Below are 22,621 nucleotides of genomic sequence, written 5' to 3'. Positions count from 1 at the left end.
TTATTTTTCTAGGAATTCGCAGATTTTCTTTGTCTCTTATCTCTTGATTCTTCTTTTTTTCCTATTTGCCTACAAAGACTTCTATTTGGAGAACTCTTGTACTGAGCCTGGAATCATCTTTGACCTGTAACAAGAGCATGCATTTTCAGTTGTCAACCAGATTTATGGATCGATAGAGTTCTCTTGAAAGGTAAGCCCATTTTTAATCCAAATATGCATGTAAAAATTAAATATTCCCAATACCTTAATACCTTTTGTTTGTAACAAAAATGCACTGGTTACTGGGTGACTCACAAACAACAGAAATGTATTTCTCCAAGTTCTGGAAGTTGTGAAGTTCAAGATAAAGATACCTAGAAGTTTGTCATACAGTGAGGACCTAGTTCATCCCTCCTGAAAGTCTAGCTATGACTTCACATGTGGAAGGATGATGTTTAGGATGTCATATGGGACTAGTTCTACTCGTGCTGGCTCTACTTTAATGAACCAATCACCTTACAGAGGGCTCACTTTATCTATGTCTGTCTGTCTGTCTGTCTGTCTGTCTATCTATCTATCTACTGGATAGAGACAGAAATTGAGAGGAGCGGAGGAGGTAGAGACTGGGAGAGAGAGGGAGAGGAGGGTGAGAAAGAGGGAGAGGTAGAGGGAGAGACCGACCTGCAGCCCTGCTACACCACCCATGAAATTTCCCCCTACAGGTGGGGACCAGGGGCTTGAACCTGGGTCCTTGTGCTCTGTAATGTGTGCACTTAACCAGGTGAGTCACCACCTGGCCTGCCTGCCTCCCTCCCTCCCTCCATCCATCCCTCCCCCTCTCTCTCTCTCTCTCTCTCTTTCTTTCTTTCTTTCTTTCTTTCTTTCTTTCTTTCTTCTTTCCTTTCTCTTTCCCTTTTTATTTTCAAGAGAGTGAAAGATAAAGAGAGGGAAATAGAGACAGATACAGAGGTTGACGATGGTAGCACTAGTCCATTGCTCATAAAGCTTTACATCCTGCGATGGGCTTGAACACAGGTCCTTGTGCTTAGTAGCATGTGCACTCTACTGTATGAGTCAGACTCAGCCCTTCAATTTAAACTTTTATGTCTATTCAGTTTCTCTTGCGGTCATATTGTTTCTCTAGGCTGTATACTTGAGGATCATAATGTCACACCTTTCTTGATGCAGGTTACCATACCAGGTCCTTCACCAAATCACCAGTAATTCTTTACTAAGGTCTATTATATAGCCTTCACCAGTACTTCCTCCCTTTCCTCCTTTGGTGACATCACTACTTTACCCTGCTTTCATGTTGACTTTGTTCCTGTACTTTTTAAAAAAATATGTATTTTTTTATTTATTAATGAGAAAGATAGGAGAGAGGGAAAGAACCTGACATCACTCTGGTACCTGTGCTGCCAGGGATTGAACTCAAGATCTCATGTTTGAGAGAGATTATACTGTATTTGTCCTCTTTCGGAGCTATTTTTTAATTATTTTTTATTTTATGTATAAAATAAAACACTGACAAAACCATAGAATAAGAGGGGTACAACTTCACACAATTCCCACCACCAGAACTCCATAGCTCATCTCCTCCCCCAATAGCTTTCCTGTTCTTTAACCCTCGGGGAGTATGGACCCCAGGTCTTTGTGGGATGCAGAAGGTGGAAGGTCTGATTTCTGTAATTGCTTCCCTGCTGAATATGGGTGTTGCCAGGTTGATCCATACTCCCAGCCTGCCTCTCTCTTTCCCTAGTGGGGCAGGGCTCTGGGGAACTGGAGCTCCAGGACACATTGGTGGGAAGTCCAGGGAAGTCTGGTTGGCATCCTGCTAGCATCTGGGACCTGGTGGCTTAAAAGAGAGTTAACATACAAAGCCAAACAAGTTGTTGACTAAGGAATAGTGCAAATAAAGAGTTGGGGGGGAGGGTCTCTGTTTTGTAAATAGCTAGTAGGCATATTTTAGTTATATTCCAAAGGGCCTGTGGCTATACTAGTTTTTTTTTTTTTTCCTTGTTTTTTTTCCCCTGAGCCTGAAATCTGATATGCAGATGGACCCAAGTTGTTATCTGGGGAGATGATGTCATGTCTGGGAAAAGGACCAGAAAGCTGAATCAGGGAAGAGAGTAGCTCCCAAATATGGGAAAGTTGTATAAATATTGTTGACTGTAAACTCCATCGATTTGATATGATCTGGGGTCCATATTCAGCTTAGGAGCCTGTGTGACCTCTACATCCCTGTAGATCTGAGCTCCCATTCTGTGGTCATAAGTAGGAACATTACAAGCTGCCCCAATATCAGGACCCATCTTCCTCAGGTGTAGCATAGAGTATGTTGTCCAGCCTCCCTTCGGAGGATGGAACATTCTCTACCATTGTTGATCCAAGTTGAAGCTAAGATCCTATGGGGGTCCACTAAGGGGTGTATTTTGTTGTTCCTGATGGAGATGACCAGTAACAATGGAGAGAGGGATTTATTTGAGGTCTAGGCCCATCATGTCTGTTTGGGAATTTCAGGACTCCCTTTCAGAGCTATTTTGATTAGCATTATCTCCTCCAGTGCCATCCATGTGTGGCAAAGGGTATGAATGTGTGTGTGTGTGTGTGTGTGTGTGTGTGTGTGTGTGTGTATGTCTGCGTTCTATGTGTGACTATATAGCTAGTGATGCACTTACGTCGGTTTCATAACTCCAGACTGCTATTTCCTTGAGATAGAAAGATACGAAAAGAGAGAGAGAGAGAACACACATACTTACACACACTCACACACATACCACTGCACTGAAGCATTCCTTCTAATTTGGTGCCAGGCTCAGATCTGTCCTGTTCTCATGTCAAGGCATTTAACCTATCCAGTGTGCTCTCTCTCTGGTCCAGATTTATCTTAGTAGCGTTCTGTTATCCATGTACACCTCAACTTCTTAACCAACCCATTTGTTCGACATGTGTTTGATTTCATAACTTAACTATTGTAGATAGTACTGCAGTGATCCTAAGCACGGATATATCTTCTGGGGAAAGTGTTCATTGGATAGATGCCTCTGAGTGGAATTTCTGGATGACTTGCTAGTATGATTTTTTAATTTTCTAAGAAAGCTCTATACTGTTTTCCACAGGTGCTGTTCCGAGTAACATCATTGCCAACATTATACAAGGGTTTCTTTTTCTCTAAGTCTTTGCATCACTTGTTGTTTCTGTCCTGTTTGTTATAAGCTGTTCTTACAAGTACAAGGTGATATCTCATTGCTATTTTGATTTGCATATTTTTGGAAATAACTGATAGTGAAAATTTTTTCATGTGCTTCATGGTTGTCTCTGGTGAAGTATCTGTTCATCTTTTCTCCCTATTTTTTTAACAGGTGTATTTATTTGTTGATGAGAATGTGGGGCAGGTCATAACTGGCACATGCTGTGCTAGATATCACACTTAGACCTTCATATGTGAGAGTCCGACATCTTACCACGGTGTCACCTCCAGGGCTACTCCCACACTTTTCATGGAATTCTTTGTTTCTTAAATTATCTTTATTTATTTATTGGATAGAGATAGCCAGATGTCGAGAGGGAAGGGGTGATAGGAAAGGAGTGACACCTGCAGCCCTGCTTCACTACCCATGAAGATTTCCTCCTGCAGGTTGGGACCAGGGACTTGAACCTGGGTCCTTGTGCACAGTAATGTGTGCGCTTAATCAGGTACACCACCACCCGGCCCCAAATTCTTTGTTTCTATGGTTATTACATTAATTAATTTCTCAAACAACCAAATAGCCATTACTAAGAATATGTACATTTGGGAGCCATTTCCCACAGATATTAATGTACTAGTGAAGCCAAAACAAAAGTTGTAACACTTACTACTTTTAAAAACTTCATGCCAGGAAATGAAACCAGGCCTGTGTGTGCCTGATATCACAGCCAGGCAGCCTCTGTGCTCCCCGCCCCTCTTTTTTTTTTCCTTTTTTTTTTTTCCTCCAGGGTTATCACTGGAGCTCTCTGCCATCACTATGAATTCACTGGCCATTTTTTCCCATTTTTCTTTTATTGAATAGAACAGAGAGAAATTGAGAGTGGAGGGGGAGACAGAAAGGAGAAGCGAAAGACAGACACCTGCAGACCTGCTTCACAGCTTTTGAAGCGACTCCCCATGCAGGTGGGGAGCCAGGGGCGCGAACCAGGATCCTTACTGGGGTCCTTGCTCTCCATACTATCTGCCCATAGCCCTGTGAGCCACTGCCCGTGCCCCCCGCCCCTTTTCCATTCTTTATATAGAAAGATGGGAGAGGGAGAGGCGGGTGTAGAGATGTCATAGCAGTTCCGCCATCCCAGGAGCCGCTTCTGGTGTTGCTTCTGAGGTGCCGAGATCCTGCAGGGCTGCCGTCCAGCAGCTCACGGCCGGGTAGGAGCTCATCTGCAGAAGGGGCTCTAGCTCCAGGTCACAGGAGGTAGTTCTCTGTGTCCAACTCTGTTCTGTACCTTTCCCTTCATGTGCCTTATTTCTTTTCAATCCATGCTTTTGTCCGTAGAAGTTCAGTTCCTTGCTCAGTCAGAGACGGCCTTTACAGTCGCAGGAGCCATACTGTACGTCACCTGCTCACCACTGATTTCTTGCGCAATTACATGAAAGAAGGTGATTGATTTCTGCTGCGTCAAGTTTCCTTTGCTTCTTTCCCCTGTCTCCTTGGTGGTTTCATTTATTTACTTTTATTTATTTTAGGCGTTAGTGCTTTATAGTCGGCCATTGAGACGTGGGTGCAGGTTCATTGTGTACCGGGACCCCAAAGTGCTCTCCAGCTCCCTCCTCCCTCCTCCTTCCACAGAGTATTTTGCTTTACTGCAGTACACAATGTCCAGTCTGCGTTTCACTTTGCGTTCTCCCTCCGTGTCCCTGTTTGTTCAGTCCCACTTATAAGTGAGGCCACTGGTATGTGTGAGTCCTTCTCTTTTGACTTAATGTCACTTAACATGATGTCCTCAAGTTCCATCCAAGAGGATACAAAGGAGATGACTTCATCCTTTTAAACAGCTGTGTAGTATTCCACCATGTAAATTTACCACGATTTATTATCCACTCATCATCTATTATTAGACATCTGGGTTGCTTAAAGTTGTGCTTTTTTACTCATTAACTAAAAGCCATCAAATCACTTCATGAAACAACTGGATGACTGCTGGAGACTATCAAAGTGCTTGATTCATCTCTCAAAAGAATATAGCGCCAAATTATTAGATCTCAAAATTTGCCAGAATAAATCTTTGGCACAATCATTCTTTATAGTAAGGTGTTTATATATGTATTATCTTTCTTAATTTACATGTGTATTCTGGTGCCCTCAAACAGTTCTTTGTTTAAAATATTTTAACTACTTAATTTGTGAATAGCATCTTAGAATACCTGATATATTTTGTCAGTTATTTTTTCCTGTACATAATATCACTTTAATGGCAATAATATCTTGATAAATAGCATTTTTATAATTTTAAATATAATGTGGTTGATTAAAAAGTTAGTGTATAGAAAAATTATAATATGTAATTAAAATTATATACACCATAAATATATACACAATTAGAGTAAATCTAATTGAATTATCCCTAGTCCATTTTAGCAAAAACATTTATAAAAGTATAAATGCTAGGTATAAATGCTCCTATGAGAATAAAGAATTCAGATAAACAACCTAACTTTACACCTCAAGGCAGTTAAAAAAAAACAACTGGGAGTTGGGCAGTGCAGTGGGTTTGAGCGTAGGTGGTGCAAAGTACAAGGACTGGCGTAAGGATCCCAGTTCCAGCCTCTGGCTCCCCACCTGCAGGGGAGTCACATTACAGGCGGTGAAGCAGGTCTGCAGGTGTCTGTCTTTCTCGCCCTCTCTGTGTTTCCCTCCTGTCTCCATTTCTTTCTGTCCTATCCAACAACAATGACAGCAATAACAACAATAAAATGAGGGAATAAATAAATAAATAAATATTTTTTAAAAACCTAAGTACAAAGTTAGTGCTTGACTGGAAATGACACAATTTAGGCAGAAATAAGCGAAGCCAAGATTAAAGTGTAAAGAGTAAAAAATAAGCGGAACATTTTTTTTCCCCCAACAAGGTTCTCAGAGGGGCTTGGCACCAGCACTGAACGTCACTTCTGCTGCTCTTTTTGTTTGTTTGTTTTACTTTCCCCTCCTTTTTCTATAGAGAAACAGAAAATTAGAAGAGAGGGAATTTTGCAGCCATAGACCCTTTCCACTACATGTTGGGAACGGCAGTTTTGAACCCAAGTCGTTGCACATTAGATAATGTGTGTACTATACTGGGAACACTACCACCCAGCCATTCAACTAATTTTTTTTTTTTAATTTCTTTATTGGGGAATTAATGTTTTACATTGGACAGTAAATACAGTAGTTTGTACCTGCATAACATTTCCCAGTTCTCCACATAACAGTACAACCTCCACCAGGTCCTCTGTCATCTTTTTTGGACCTGTACTCTCCCCCTACCTACTCTAGATTCTTACTTTGGTGCAGTACGCCAACTCCAGTTGAGGTTCTAGTTGTGTTTTCTCTTCTGATCTTGTTTCTCAACTTCTGCCTGAGAGTGAGATCATCCCATATTCATCCTTCTGTTTCTGACTTATTTCACTTAACATGATTTTTCAAGCTCCATCCAAGATCAGCTGAAAATGGTGAAGTCACCATTTTTAATAGCTGAGTAGTATTCCTTTGTGTATCTAGACCACAACTTGCTTAGCCATTCATCTGTTGTTGGACACCTGGGTTGCTTCCAGGTTTTGGCTATTACAAATTGTGCTGCCAAGAACATATGTGTACACAGATCTTTTTGGATGGATGTGTTGGGTTCCTTAGGATCTATCCCCAGGAGGGGAATTGCAGGGTCATAGGATAGGTCCATTTCTAGCCTTCTGAGAGTTCTCCAGACTGTTCTCCACAGAGGTTGGACCCATTGACATTCCCACCAGCAGTGTAGGAGGTTCCTTTGACCCCACACCCTCTCCAGCATTTGCTGCTGTTACCTTTTCTGATGTCTGACATTCTCACAGGAGTTAAGTGGTATCTCATTGTTGTCTTTATTTGCATTTCTCTGACAATTAGTGACTTGGAAAACTTTAGTTCTTCTTTGAAGGTTTTGTAGAATTCATTTGTAAAACCATCTGGTCCAGATTGAAGCCCTGTGTCCTCATGGGAGCACTCTGCAACAGGGAAGAAGCTTCCTGAGTGTCACTGTCTTTCTCCCTTTGCCTTTCTTTTCTTTCATTCTCTTTGAGAGACAGAGAGAGAGAGAGAGAGATTGTAATAAGAATCTGCCAGGAGCAAAGATATTGCACAGGTGTGAATCCCTGGTGACTTAAAAAATAAAGGAAAATATGGAATAAAATTACGACATTGTGTATGAACATTTTCTTCCAGGAATATAGCAATGTCTAGAGTTACAGCCATGTATTTCTGAGTTGTAATGATGCTGTTCCTCTACTCAATTTGCTTAAGTCTTAACTCTTTCTTTTTTTTTAAATTGTTGTTGTTTTTAAGTTATTTATTTATTTGTTCATTTTAATTTTTGAGAGAGATGCAGAGAGAGAAAGACACAGAGAGAAAGACCAGAGCCCTGCGCAGCTCTGGCTTACCGTGGTGCGGGGGATTGAACCTGGCACTTCGGAGCCTCAGGCATGAGGGTCTCTTTGCATAACCAGTCAAAGTCTTAACTCTTTCTTAGAATATGTTTTATGTTTTATATTTAATTAGAGACAGACAGATGAGAACACTTCTTAGCTCTTGCTTATTATGCTGAGGGGAATTGAACCCGGAACTTTGGAGCCTCAGGCATGACAAATTTTGTTGCATAACCATTGTGCTATTTCCCTAGCTCTAACATCCCAAGTTTTTCTTTCTTTTTTACAAATTATTTTATTTGTTAGGACAGAGACAAATTGAGAGGAGAAGCAGAGAGAAAGAGAGGCATCCGCAGCACTTTTTCACCTGCCTGCTGGTGGGGACTAGGGACTTGAACCTCTGTAGTATATGTGCTCAGCCAAGTGCCACCACCCAGACCCTTCAGCTTTGTTTCTTGTGATACCTCAGACATTTGAAACTCCACTGCATCCAGAAACTTCTGTTTCATTCTTTTTTATTTTAGGTAGTGAAAGAGCAAGAGAGAGGGAGAGTCAGAGAGAGAGATATACATAGATCGCTTCTGATAGGTGTTTCTGTATTCTTTGCGTAAATCCACAGGAGCGTAATTGCTGGTTCCTAGTGTAGGTCCATTTCTTCCTTCCTTCCTTCCTTCCTTTTTTCTTTTCGAAACATTTGAGCAAGTGTCTAAGATATTTTTATTTATTACTGGATAGAGATAGAAATTGAGAAGGGAGTGGGGAGATTGAGAGGGAAAGAGACAGAGAGACACCTGCATCACTGCTTCACCACTTGTGAAGCTTCTTCCCTGTAGATGGAGACCACTGGGGCTTGAACCTGGATCCTTGCCCACTGTAATGTGTACACCCAACAGAGTGCCACCGCCTGGCGCCAGGTAGGTCCATTTCTAGTGTACAAATAACTCTCCAAATTGCTTCCCACAATGGTTGGACCATTTTTCACTCCCACTAGCAATAAAGAAGTTTTCCTTTTTCTCCACATCCTCTCCCATATTTTTCATTTCTGTTCTTTCTAATATATGACATTCTCACAGGTGTAAAGTGGTATTTCATTGCTGTCTTTATTTGCATTTCTTGGGTGATTAGTGACTGAACACCTTCTCATAGGCCTGTTGGCCCTCAGGATCTCTTCCTCTGTGAAATTTTTGTCTATGTCCGACCCTATTTTCTAGTGTGTGTGTGTGTGTGTGTGTGTGTGTGTGTGTGTGTGTTTAGTTTTATTGAGCTCGTCTGTCTGATGTGTGTTATGTTAAGATCTTTTCCCATGCTGTTGTGTGTCTTTCTGTTTGGTGCTTCCCTTTGTTGTTCAGAAGCTCTTCAGTTTGATGTAGTCCCATTGGTTTATTTTCACTTTTGTTTTCTTTGCTGTTGGATTTGAATTCTTAAAGCCTTTTTTAAGCATAGGTCCTGCAATGTCCTTCCAGTGTTTTATTCTATGTACTTGATAGTCTATGGCCTAATGTCCATGTCCTTAATCCACTTGGAGTTGAATTTTGTGCATGGTGATGAATGATTTTTCAATTTTATCTGCTTGCATGTTTCAATTCAATTCTCCCAGCATCATTTGTTGAAGAGACTCTCCTTTCACCATTTAATGGTACCCCATACCCCCATCAAAAATTAGCTGGTTGTAGATACGGGTGTTTATTTCTGGATCTTCAGTTCTATTCCACTGGTCTGTGTGTCTGTTTCGGTTCCAGTGCCAGGCAGCTTGGAGTACCGTAGCTCTGTGTAGCTGGAGATCAGGTAGTTTAATATCTCTGGTCTTATTCTTTTTTCTTAAGATAGCTTTTGGGAATTTTTTCTTTTTTTCTGGTTCCTGATAAATTTTTGAATCTTTTGTTCTATTCCTTTAAAAAAGTTCGTTGAAACTTTGATCAGGATGACATTAAATGTGTATATGACTCTGGGAAGGATGGTCATTTTGATAATGTCAGTCCTTCCAATCCATGAGCATAGGATGCTTTCTTTGTCTTTGCATCTCTTTCTGTTACCTTGAAGAGTGATTCATAGTTTTTAGTGTGTATGTCCTTCACTGCCTTTGTTAACTTTATTCCCAAATATTTAATAGTTTTTGCAGCTATGGTAGAGGGGATTGATTTCTGCATCTTTTCTTCTTCTGATTTGGTGTTGGCATAGAGGAATACTGTTGATTTTTATATATTGACTTTGTAGCCTGCCACTTTTCTAGATTGTGCAATGATACCTGAGAGTTTTCTACTGGACTCTTTAGGGTTTTTGTGCATTGACAACCATGCCATCTGCAAATAGTGATAGTTTAATTTCTTCTCTTCCAATCTGTATCCCTTTTATTCCTTTTCTTTGCCTAATTGCCATGGCTAGGACTTGCAAGAAAATGTTGAATAGTAGCGGTGATAATGGACACACCTGCCTTGCACCTGACTAGGGAGGAAATACTTGCGTTTTTTTTTCACCATTTAATATAATGTTGGCTGTCGGTTTACTGTTTACAGACTCAGCCAGTTTGAGTTATTTCCCATCTATCCCCGTCTTTTACAGTGTTTGATCATGAAAAGACATTGGATCTTGTCAAAGACTTTCTCTGTATGTATTGAGATGATCATGTGATGTTTGATCTTACATTTGTTGATGTGGTAGATCACATTTATTGATTTATGTTTATTGAACCATCCTTGCCTCCCTGGGATAAAGGCCACATGGTTATGTTGCACAATCTTACTGCATTGCTATATGCAGTTGACTGGAATTTTGCTGAATATATTGGCATTTATGTTCATGAAATATATGAGTCTATAGTTTGTTGTTGTTCTTGTTACATCTCTGTCTGCTGTAGTTATTACTGTGATGTTGGCTTCATAAAATGTGTTAGGAAGAATCCGTGTCTTTGATAATTTGACAGAGCTTGAGGAGTATTGGTAGTAATTCTTCTTTAAAAGTTTGTAGAGGGAGTCGGGCGGTAGCACAATGGTTAAGCACACGTGGCGCAAAGCACAAAGACTGGTCAAAGGATCGCAGTTCGAGCCCTCTGCTCCCCACCTGCAGGGGAGTCGCTTCACAAGTGGTGAAGCAGGTCTGCAGGTGTCTGTCTTTCTCTCCCCCTCTCTAGCTCCCCCTCCTCTCTCCATTTCTCTCTGTCCTATCCAACAATGACAACATCAATAACAACAACAATAATAACTACGACAATGAAAACCACAAGGGCAACAAAAATGGAAAATGAATAAATAAATATAAGTATATATTTAAAAAAAATAATAAGTTTGTAGAATTCATTTTTAAACCCATCAGGGCCTGGATTTTTATTGTTGGGCAGGTTTGATTGTTGTGTTGGTTTATTTGGTGGTAATGGACAATCAATTTTATTTCTTTCAACTGTACTGAGGGGTTTTCTTTTATTTTTTAAAAATTTTTTCATTGTATACGTACTAGATACAATGTTTATTCTTTATAATAAAAAATTGATAACCTAGAGTAAAATAACTGAAAAATGTAGGATGATGCTTTTCCCTCTTTTATTATTTTTTACATCTATTTATTTGCCACCTGGACTATCACTGCTCTTGGTGGCCATTATTTCCTTTTATTTTTATTGTGATGATGATAGAAATAGGGTGAGATGGGATAGCATAAAGGAGAGAAGAAGAGAGATACCTGCAGGCTGCTTCACTACTGGTGAAGCTTCCCTTCTGTAGGTGGGAACGCTGGGCCATAACCTGGATCGTTGTGCAAATTAACTCGCACATTCAGCCGAGTATGCCACAGCCAGACCCCTCTTTTATTCACTTTTACAAAGACTTAATGCATAGTGAAATTGACCCACAGCTTTATTTCCTCCTTTTTGTATTTCTGCTAGTCTTTTATGGTTCCTAGTAGATATGGAAGAAGCAGATGAATTGGAAGGGAGAAGTTATACGAACACATAATTAAACAAGTAGAAAATAGATCCTTTATAAAAATTGAGAGGAGACTTTTTCTATTTTACATAGAAATTTGACATTTTAATTTTAGATTATTAATCATTTAGGGATTTTTGTTTAGGACACTGTTGTCTTGATCTATGGACAGTTGATCTTTTAAAAGGAATTAAAACCTTTAATGTATAATTATGTAACTAATGTAATACTAACATTTCACTGCTACATAAAATGAACACTAATTTTGCCTCTATTTAAGAGTTACTTAATTTTTTCTAAGTAAGTAGTGAATATTGGCTGAAGATAATTTTCAAAGCCTAAATTACTTGGAATCTATTTGAAACCTTGTTCTTATATACTTCTGTTCAAAATGTTACATATTTTTGGATCATTTATAGTATAGACATAAAGTTTGGAGTTCTATATTCTTAGTCTCATAAAGACTTACAAATATAATTATGCTAGTACTATTGGAACTAAATAATTTTGCCCACATAATGTCATTCAGCTATAGTTGTCTGGAATAAAATTTACTCTGAAATAAGTAGCCATTTTCCACATAAAATAACCATTTAAAATGTTTTTCATCTGATAGCATGTGTTCTAATTTTTATAAGTAGCACAGAGGAATTGAAGTATGTTTGCAGTTAAGGGTGGTTATCAGCTCAAGTTCCATAGGATGTTGTTGGACATTATTAGACTGTGCAAATGTTGTAATTAAGAAATGTGTCTATTACTTTTATAAAATATATATATTTGTGCCTTCATTATGTTTTATATGTTAATCTAATTTTCTATTGAAGTCACTGATTAAAAAGAAATTGTGTACCAGTAGGGTTCCAAAACCTTGACATTATTTTAATCTGATAACAAATGGGTTTAAGTTCATGTTCTTTCAGTTGTTGGCAAAAAATCTAAACCTGTATTTTTTGGATTTATGAGGATAAGTCCTGCTTTGGCAATCTTGTAGATCCTCAAGAGAATAGTTAAACAGTGATTAATCATTGTTTCTTCACTGAGTGTGCAGAAAAGAATGGAAAAGCTGCATTTCACACTTCTGAAGCAATTAATCCCCATGATCTTAGCCAGGTTTGTCTTGTAGATAAGTTGGGATACAAAATGGTACCTAATTTATCAATGTATGCATGCCATAAAGTATAAAACACACAATTTATTTCATATCATTTATAGTCAAATGTAAAAAAAGAGTGACTTGCCATATCCAAGAGTGTTTCCTACATTACCTTCATATAAACTAAGTACCAGAGATTACAATGGGATTCCTGTTTATTGTGCACATCTGGTGCAGTCACTATGCATTTTCTCATTCACTTGCTGGCATTTTTAGTGATTGTGGCATAAATCACCTTGCTAATCAGAAACATAAGTGACGGGAAGTCATCTCCTTTTTTTGAACAATGGGAAAAAACATATGGCTTCTTAGACAGGACTTGGCTGTTATACTATTTATGTGGCATTATATTCTGTATTTAGAATTTCACATTAATTGCAGTGGTTTCATTGCAAACATTAAAAATCCAGAGGTTCCGGTCAAAGTATTTGTTTTGTTCTATTTCCATGAACAATAACAGCATTGTAAAATAAAGTTATATGTTTGTGTAAAATATTTAAAAATTAAGATAAATTGAAGAAAATATCTATTTAAAAGTGTATGGATAGTTGTATGGCTTCATTCATATAATAAGTACAAGATAGTTTTAAATTATATCATTTTCAAGGTCTGCATGGACTAAAGTAAAACTTTACTTTGATTTTAAAAATGACTGTCCTTATGTGCTAACATGTAACTGACAGTAATTTGCTGTTCTAAAAGTAGTATTTCTGGATTTGTTGCAGTTTTGGCAAGTTGTTGTTTATTAGTAAGTACCACTTATACATAGACTGTAAAAAGCAAGAGAAAGCCAAGCTTTGTGAAACATAGAAATTTATTTGTGCAGACTTTAACAATTCTTCTTAATGAATTTGTTGATTTTTACTATAGGCTAATTGTTATAGATTTGAATGCTTTACTTCCTTCTCTGTAGTCCCTTAAGAGATAGTGAAAGTAATGACCTTTCTATCCCTTATCATTTTCCATTTTGTTACTATTGGGTGTTAAGAAAAGGTTTATTTAAATATGCAAATTTAGGTGAAAAAAACTTCACAGCTTTTAGAATTTCTTTTCTGTATTATAGGTGACTATAAATTCAGATTTTTTTCCTTTCTTTTTTTTAACAAATATATTAGAACCAAATTATTCAAATGTGTATTACTTTTTCTGAAGTGGGCCCCTTGGGAAGATGTATACACAATCCATTAATCAGAGTATTTTAGGAATGCCTGTTTTTGAAGTTTTTTGTTTTTTTTCCCATTGGGATTGATGTATAGCTGTACCAAATGCAAATGGATACTTCTGAGGGGAGATAAGATTCATTTTGTATGTATGTGCTGGAATTTTTGTTTTATAAAATCAATCAATCATAATAGTTTGTGTTGCTGCCAGTGCATATCTTGTAGGTAATTGGACATTCTAAATATAAATAGAACTTTAAAAAACTGCTTGAATATAAATAAATGGTCATATTTATCCATATTTTAAAGAAACCTTTATGATATTGTCTCAAAGATCACCTGCAAAAGGAGACCACAAATTGAATATATGTAGTATGAGGAGAGGGTTTTTTTTTTTTTCCCTCTGTTGTCTTTGCTTGTTTCAGAAATGCCACACTACAGGTATAGTATGCTAATTTTAACATATATTTATAACTTAATTAGGACCATCTTTGTAGATTAAAATTATCCTCTGCTTAAAAATACCACACTACTTCAGTCTTTGTCCATTTTTATTTCCTTCTTGCATTTAAATCCTCTCCTCCTTTTCCCTAAGCCTTTTCTTTCCTTTTTAAAGATTAGGATTTGTTTGGTAACAATAAATTAAAAAAAACTATAATTACTAGTACACATTTTGTTTTTTTCAACAAAATAAAAAGTTTCTAAGAGGATAAGTTGGTTAAATCCAAGATCTAGGCAATTTTAGAGGTGGCAAAAGTATCAAGATAAAGAATTCTATTTTAAGTAAGATCAGTTTTGCATTTGCTATTTATGAAGTGCTGAGAAAAAATTCTTTTATAAAGTGTTTATATATTGACTTACAATACTTGCATATTTGTCATGCTTATAAATCATGGAACTAAATTTCTAAATATGTATCAGTTTTTCAGTCTCATCAAACTACCAGATACGTTGATATTTACAGCACATTTTTTTTAAAGATCTGTTTTACTTTCAGAGAATCTGCACTATTTTTTCCTGTAGCCTTACATTCTTTGTCTTATTTATACTAGTACTGTGTTGGCACATATTGCCCTGCAAGGTAGATTTTAAAGAGAATACGCAAATTATATGACATTTTTTTCTCTATGCTCTCATAATTTGAAGAGCGAATTGTCTCTTCAAAGGGATAAGATTACTCATAATTCCCAGCCAGGGAATTATTGCTTGCTGCCCATTTCTCCGAAATCCTTTGCTAAATTTGGTATGTCCCACAGTTCCATTTATAATACTGAGAGCAGGGGGTTGCTTGATAGTGTAGTATGCCACTGTTGGCCTGATTGGACATAAATTCAGATGACAATGTTAATTTTTGCCATATTTCCCCCAAAAGGGATGCTTTTATTTGAGAATGAATGTTCTGAGTGGCATATATCATTCATAAATTCAAACCAACCTTTAAAAAACAACTATCAGCCAGCAAAATAGTTCATTTGGATAGTTTGCTTTGGCATGTTAGAAGATCCAGGTTCTGGCCAACCTCCCTCCCTTTCACATTGGAGGAGGCTTTGGTGATATGTTTTCTTTTCCTCTCTGTCTGCAAAAGTTACTGCAGAGCAGTGAAGTCCCTGGGATGATAAGATAATTAAAATAATCATTTATCTATTTTTGTTAAGTGAGAGATCAAAGAACCATTCTACCTGGGCATATGTTTAACCACTGCCCTTAAGCATGTGAGTACTGTGCACTTACTCTGATATATCTCTTTGACTAATGTAAGTTTGATTTTTTCTTTTGTTGTTGCTAAGGCCTCCCCCCTATGGCTAGATATTTTTTTCAGGGCAGAAACAGACAGACAAGGGGTGGAGGCACTGAGACACCACAACACTGATGCTTCCTTCAATGCCTTGGGGCCTGGCTCAAACCTGGCTGACAGCCACGGCACAAGTGCAGTGTTATTTTGACTAGCCCTTGAATATAAAGTTATTCATTCATTCATTCATTCATTCCTCATTCATTCATTTGATAGAGACAGACAGGTGCAGATAGTGAGTGAGAAACCACAGCACAGAACCTTCCTTTAGTATGGTAGGGGCTGGGCTTGAACCTGGGTCTGCACATGTCAGAGCAGCTCATTATCCAAGAGAACTCTTTTGCCGCCCTCCTATTTTAATGGAGGCTATCTGGTGTGAGAAATATGGACCAAGAAAGGGTATTGGATTTTGTTTCATGTTCTGGATAGCATGTACTGAGTGAGACCCTCACTTGTTTTTACTGCATAGCCTCAGCCACATCTGGAATGTGGTAACCAACAGGGCTTGCCATTAGTCTGATATATATGGAACAAAGTGAATTTCCCTTAAGGACAATAACTAATGTAGAGTCGTTTCTGACAATATGGCTTTAGTTCTGATAGAAGTAGAATTTTATGGGGGGCTGGGCAGTAGTGCAACAGGTTAAGTGCACATGACGTGAAGCGCGGGGACTGGCGTAAGGATCCCAGTTTGAGCTCCTGGCTCCCCACCTGCATGGGGATTCATCACAGGCAGTGAAGCAGGTCTGCAGGTGTCTGTCTTCCTCTCCCCCTGTCTGTCTTCTCTTCCTCTCTCCACTTCTCTCTGTCCTATCCAGCAACAACAACAGCAATAACAACAATAAAAATAACAAGGGCAACAAAAATGGGGGAAATGGCCTCCAGGAGAAGTGGTTTCATAGTGCAGGCACTGAGCCCCAGCAATAACCCTGGAGGCAAAAAAAAAAAAAGTAGAACTTTTAAAAAATTATACTGTACTTGTTTTATTTTAGAGGGAAAGATGCAGAGACAGAGAGACCATGACCAGAGCACTGTTCAGTGCTGGCTTTTGGTGGCACAAGGGATTGAACCTGAGACTTTGGAGATTTAGGCATGAAAGTCTTTTTGTATGACCACTATGCAACATTTTTAAATTCAGTCTGGTATCTGCTTTGTTTTCTAGGACAGGTCTATTAAGCTTGTGGCAGATAACTGGAGGAATAAAAACAACTGGCTCTAAAAATGAAAGCGTGAGAGAAGAAATAATGTAGCATCCCTGGGTAGAAGTTGTATTGTCTAGAACAGTCATAACACAAAGAACTATGGAGAGGTACTCATTCTTTTTCCTTTGCCATGGTCTGTCAAATAATGGTCATTGTGCATTCTGCAGCCTGGGGTGGGTGCAAGATGGATTTGGAGCACTGTGCATAACAACCAGGGTACTTGACAGATGAGTAGTGGAGGCAAGGAGAAGTGGGACTTGGTGGGAGTGAGCGTCGTTTGAAGAAGCTGCTGTGTTGCCAGTGTACACAGTGAAGACCAGAGGTACTAGCTGCTTTCTGTGTATACAGACAGAATGAGCCCATCCACATTTAACTTGAAGGGAATAGAACCAGAATACCTTCGTTATCCCGTGAAAGAGATTAAATGACAGTATTCTGTAGTTAGTAACTGTTACTGATTTATGAACACACACACACACAATCATATATATATATATTTACATATAAATTGTTTACTATAATTTGGGATGCTAAAATGTCTCATACTTTGCTGTCTGCAAGCTGAATAACAAGGCATACTTGTATAATTTATTCAGACACTGAAGACCTAAGAACTGTGGTGATAGCAGTGAAGAGAGTTGAGAAAGTTTAAATACTGATCTGAACCCATGTGTCCCAGTTCAAGCTAAATGACCTAATTTCCCAACTGCCCACGCCCGACCTTTTTCAACTCCCTGCCACCCTCACTGGATGAGATGACGACAACTCACAGTAGTGAGGGTGCTGGATACAGACTACTGCTGGGATCCGGTGGACATCCTCACCCATTCCGGAACCGCGCTCCCAGACACAGAATTAGCATCCTAAGGGGAAAGTGAGAGCCAGCAAGTATGCATTGCTTTTATTTGCCTCAGAAAATAATTGGCGGATCGCAATGCAGTCTGACGTATAAGGTGAGAGAGGAGGAAGGGAGACACTGGGAAAGGAAAGTCTCCAATAGCGATGCCAATCTGAGTAAGTCTGCCAGAGGAAGGGCATTATGGGCCTGGACAGAGTCAAATTTTAGATGCCATTAGTGATGCCCTGTTTTGGGCACAAATGGTCTTCCTTTCGCAAACCCTTTTTTGTCTGAGCAAATTCTGACCTTGCAGGGGGTAGTGCAGTGGATGCTGGAGCTAAGGCAACTGCAGATTGCCGGTGAAGCTCAAGTCAGTTCCTCTCATGCTCCTCCTCGGTCCTGAACAAATATGGACATTTCAGTTAAGTGAAAGGTAGAAGGCATTCCTGATACAGAATATGGAATATCTGACTTCTCAGTCAGATATTTACTTAGCAGATATTTACTTAGCAGAGAAAACTTGATGTGCTTTTTAAAATACATTCATTCTGGGGGTCGGTTGGTAGCGCAGCAGGTTAAGCCCACAGGACCGGTGCAAGGACCCTGGTTCGAGCCCCTGGCTCCCCACCTGCAGTGGGGTCGATTCACGAGCTGTGAAACAGGTCTATAGGTGTCTATCTTCTCTCCTCCTGTCTTCCCCTCCTCTCTCCAAAATTCTCTGTCCTATCCAACAACAATGACATCAATAACAACAACAATTATAACCACAATGATAAAACAACAAGGGCAACAAAAGGGGAAAAATAGCCTCCAGTAGCATTGGATTCGTGGTGCAGGCACTGAGCACCAGCAATAATCCTAGAGGGGAAAAACAAAACAAAACCCCCAAACAAACATTCTGTAAATTGCCTATCTGCTTGTCTGTCTGCTGTGTCAATTAGTTTCATCTGTCTGTGTATAGGTATAGGTGCAGATATATGTATGTGAGGTTCTTTCAGGTTCTATATATACACCATATAATAATTGCAGATATTTCATAGATTATATATACTATTTTACTATTAAATAAAATGTATTTGCTACTTAATATTCAGTATTACTTTCTCTGGACCTTTTTTCTTTTTTCTGATCAAAGTTGTTCATTCTTTGGTTTCTTTTAAAGAAATAAATTTATGATTTGTTTCAATTTGAGCTTCAAGTGAATTTATGAGGTACAAGCCTCTTGTTTTTTTTTTGTTTGTTCTGTTTCATATACAGGGTGGATAAAAATTACAGAACTTTATATATTTATGCAAATTTATTTAAAATTAAATTCAAATTTACTACCATATGCCTCAAGGGCTAAACATAATATAGACTATTATAATCATTTATATAAATTGGTTTTAAAAACCAGTTCAATATGTTGAATCAATATGTCATGAATTTCATATCTATATAGTTGTCATCCTAGTAAATTCCATGGCATGTACTTTTACAGCATACAGATTTTAAATAAAATTGAATAGACTTTTTTAGCCTGCATTATGGAGGGACTTCTGTTTTATTCCAGTTGAGTGATTTAATATCAGGAAAGAACCATGCCACTTAAATGTGAATCAGCCAGATTTTGTATATCCATCAAATCTTTTAGGACAGAGTTTTAATTTGTAGGTGATAATTACCAGTGGTCCTCACTTGCTGGTCTTTGTGTACTGTACTGTAACATGAAGATATACTTTACTTGAAGGGGTCTCCTTATTTTTGTTTTTCCTTTTCCTCTGGGTATTCATCACAGGAAATGGCTACGATCCCCTTAAAAGTTTTGGATAATTTTTTTTAATGCACATATTTTTGTGTATTTGTGTGGAGGCATTTTGTCATTTAGTTAAGCTAAAATTTCATTTACGGGACATAGCATAATGGTTATGTAAAAGACTCATGCCAGAGGCTCTGAGGTCCCGAGGTTCAATCTCAAGTATCACTGTAAACCAGAGCAGAACAGTTCTCTGGTAAAAACAAGGTCTAATTATGTGTATCAAGTCAGATCTGTGATATTTATTGATTAAAAAAAACTGTATAAAATAAACAATAAAATTATTCTGAAAGAAAAACCTAGAAAAAATAATGAATTACAAGATTGAAAATATATTTTCTATTGTCAAAACAGAACAAAAAGCTAATTTTCATTCTCACATACAGATCTTTTATACAAATGTGAGCTCACTTAAATTCTGTTAAAAATTCCAGTGCAGGAGATTCATGTCTTTAAAAATTTTTTGCTGTTGCTTCACCACTATGGACTACTTTTTCTTCAGCTAGAAAGAGTATGTATCTCTTTACATTTATATAAAGATGGAGCAAGAGAGAGTCACCATAGCTTCCCCCACTGCCTTTACATGTCCTGTGACTTACTGGGTGCTTGAGCTCAGGTCTGTTACATGACAAAGCAGGTGACTCTCCTGGTGAGCTGACACACTGGCCCTAATAAATCTTTATACACTTGTCATTCACTTTGAGTTGTATATAGTACAATATACTACTTTTTAAATGTAGTTGTAATAATTATGTCAATTTGTAACCTGTTTTCCTACTTAATACTTAAAAAAGAAATAATTAACATATAAATCAGTTTACATCAACCCCTTGACATTATATTTTCATAACTAAACTTTGTTAATACATTTGACCTATCATTGATGTTTATAAGGGATTATTAGATCATCCTGTTTTGTATAAGAGAGAGATATGCTTTTTTTTTTCTCTTTTTTTATTTTTATTTTTCCTTTATTTAAGAAAGGATTAATTAACAAAACCATAGGGTAGGAGGGGTACAACTCCACACAATTCCCACCACCCAGTCTCCATATCCCACCCCCTCCCCTGATAGCTTTCCCATTCTCTATCCCTCTGGGAGCATGGACCCAGGGTCATTGTGGGTTGCAGAAGGTGGAAGGTCTGGCTTCTGTAATTGCTTCCCCGCTGAACATGGGCGTTGACTGGTCAGTCCATACTCCCAGTCTACCTCTCTCTTTCCCTAGTAAGGTGGGTCTCTGGGGAAGCAGAGCTCCAGGACACATTGGTGGAGTCTTCAGTCCAGGGAAGCCTGGCCGGCATCCTGATGACATCTGGGACCTGGTGACTGAAAAGAGAGTTAACATACAAAGCCAAACAAATTGTTGAGCAATCATGGACCCAAAGCTTGGAATAGTGGAGAGGAAGTGTTAGGGGGATACTCACTGCATACTCTAATGTACTTCTGCTTTCAGGTATATATTTTGCAGTAGTTTATGGATATGTGTGAACATATGCTCTCTCTCACAGAACCTGGTGTATATCTAGGTTTTGGGACTTTGTTAGAAAGTGAACCACCTGGGATGGAATTAGAGTATACTATGAAAGGAAAGGTCTCACCCGAGTAATGAAGCTGAAGGGTTGTCATTCCACACGTGACGTCTCTGGACACAGTCTGAAGTGAAGCATGTTGAGGTGGCAATCATTGTGTTGATTAGGTTGTGATCAGCAGATGCAATATTATTTGATATGGATTGGGAGAGGCATATGGGAAAGTGGGCCCTATCCAAGGGTTCCAGGACTGGCTGTGGAGAGCAGTCTGGAAAACTCTCAGAAGGCTAGACATGGACCTTCCGTATGATCCAGTAATTCCTCTCCTGGGGTTATACCCCAAGGACTCCATAACACCCAACCAAAAAGAGGTGTGTACTCCTATGTTCATAGCAGCACAATTCATAATAGCTAAAACCTGGAAGCAACCCAGGTGCCCAACAACAGATGAGTGGCTGAGAAAGCTGTGGTATATATACACAATGGAATACTATGCAGCTATCAAGAACAATGAACCCACCTTCTCTGACCCATCTTGGACAGAGCTAGAAGGAATTATGTTAAGTGAGCTAAGTCAGAAAGATAAAGATGAGTATGGGATGATCCCACTCATCAACAGAAGTTGAGTAAGAAGATCTGAAAGGGAAACTAAAAGCAGGACCTGACCAAATTGTAAGTAGGGCACCAAAGTAAAAACCCTGTGGTGAGGGGTAGACATGCAGCTTCCTGGGGCCAGTGGGGGGTGGGAGTGGGTGGGAGGGATGGGTCACAGTCTTTTGGTGGTGGGAATGATGTTTATGTGCACTCCTAGTAAAATGTAGTCATATAAATCACTAGTTAATTAATATGAGAGGGGGAAAATTAATTGTATGTCTCAAAGTTTTTCAAAACACAAACTGAATCTTTTTAATATATAGGCTGTGTAATTGATATGTGGACTCTCTCAAAAGCCTAGACCAAGTAGATCAGAAACAACCAGTAGCACAGCTATATACAAGATACTGGGTACTGTACAGCAAACCATAAAAGGACTTTTCAAAGTTAACCCAATTACCAAATAATGTGATGATAACATTAACTATCGATTGTCTTTTTGAACCTTAAGACAGCAGGAACCTCACATCTCCACTATAGAGATACGCTATTCTTTAGCAATCTCATTTTATTTGCTTAAGTAGCAATGGAATACTTATTAAACTTAATAAGGCTCTTGTTGTGTATTTTTTTTTCTGAGTTCTTACTCTTTTCATATTCAAAACTGAAATAAAGTATAGAAAAAGCTTCATCTTGAAGCCCGCATCTTTCTAAGTAGTCTCTGGAGCACCATTACTAAGTCCATGTATATTCTATGGAGAGAAGTAGGAAAAATAATTTGTATACTATTTAAATTCACTTTGTTTCAGTAGATCAGAATCTCTGTAATTTTGTGTCACTTAAGAACTTTATGCCTGGGTTTTCTTTGCTCATGTCAATTTCTTGGCCTTTTACACATTTTTGCCGGTTTCATCTTATCAGATATCAGTACATTATACTTATCTAGATCGATTTCTGATTGTCTTCTGAAAATATTGAACACTGAAGACTGGGAAATTTATTTTCAGTGTGTAGTATTTACTGGTGTGCTGTATATACATTTTA

General features: G+C 38.4%; 1 protein-coding gene across 4 annotated transcripts in view; it reads left to right on the top strand.

Annotated features, from left to right (window-relative positions):
- Positions 1-22,621, top strand: part of TBC1D5 (TBC1 domain family member 5) — a 504,373-nt gene that overhangs the window by 117,948 nt on the left and 363,804 nt on the right. For 2 of the 4 annotated variants that reach the window (XM_060180867.1, XM_060180868.1), the window contains exon 3: positions 78-190. The gene's annotated coding sequence lies outside the window, so the exon portion shown is untranslated. Of the gene's footprint in view, positions 1-12; positions 191-22,621 lie in introns of all 4 variants that reach the window. The other 2 variants (XM_007529715.3, XM_007529708.3) reach the window with 1 other exon arrangement.

Source organism: Erinaceus europaeus, chromosome 21, assembly GCF_950295315.1.
Source record: "Erinaceus europaeus chromosome 21, mEriEur2.1, whole genome shotgun sequence".
In the NCBI taxonomy this organism is placed as follows: Eukaryota; Metazoa; Chordata; class Mammalia; order Eulipotyphla; family Erinaceidae; genus Erinaceus; species Erinaceus europaeus.
The sequence above is the reverse complement of the archived record's forward strand: the minus strand, read 5'-3'. Positions and strand labels throughout refer to the sequence as shown.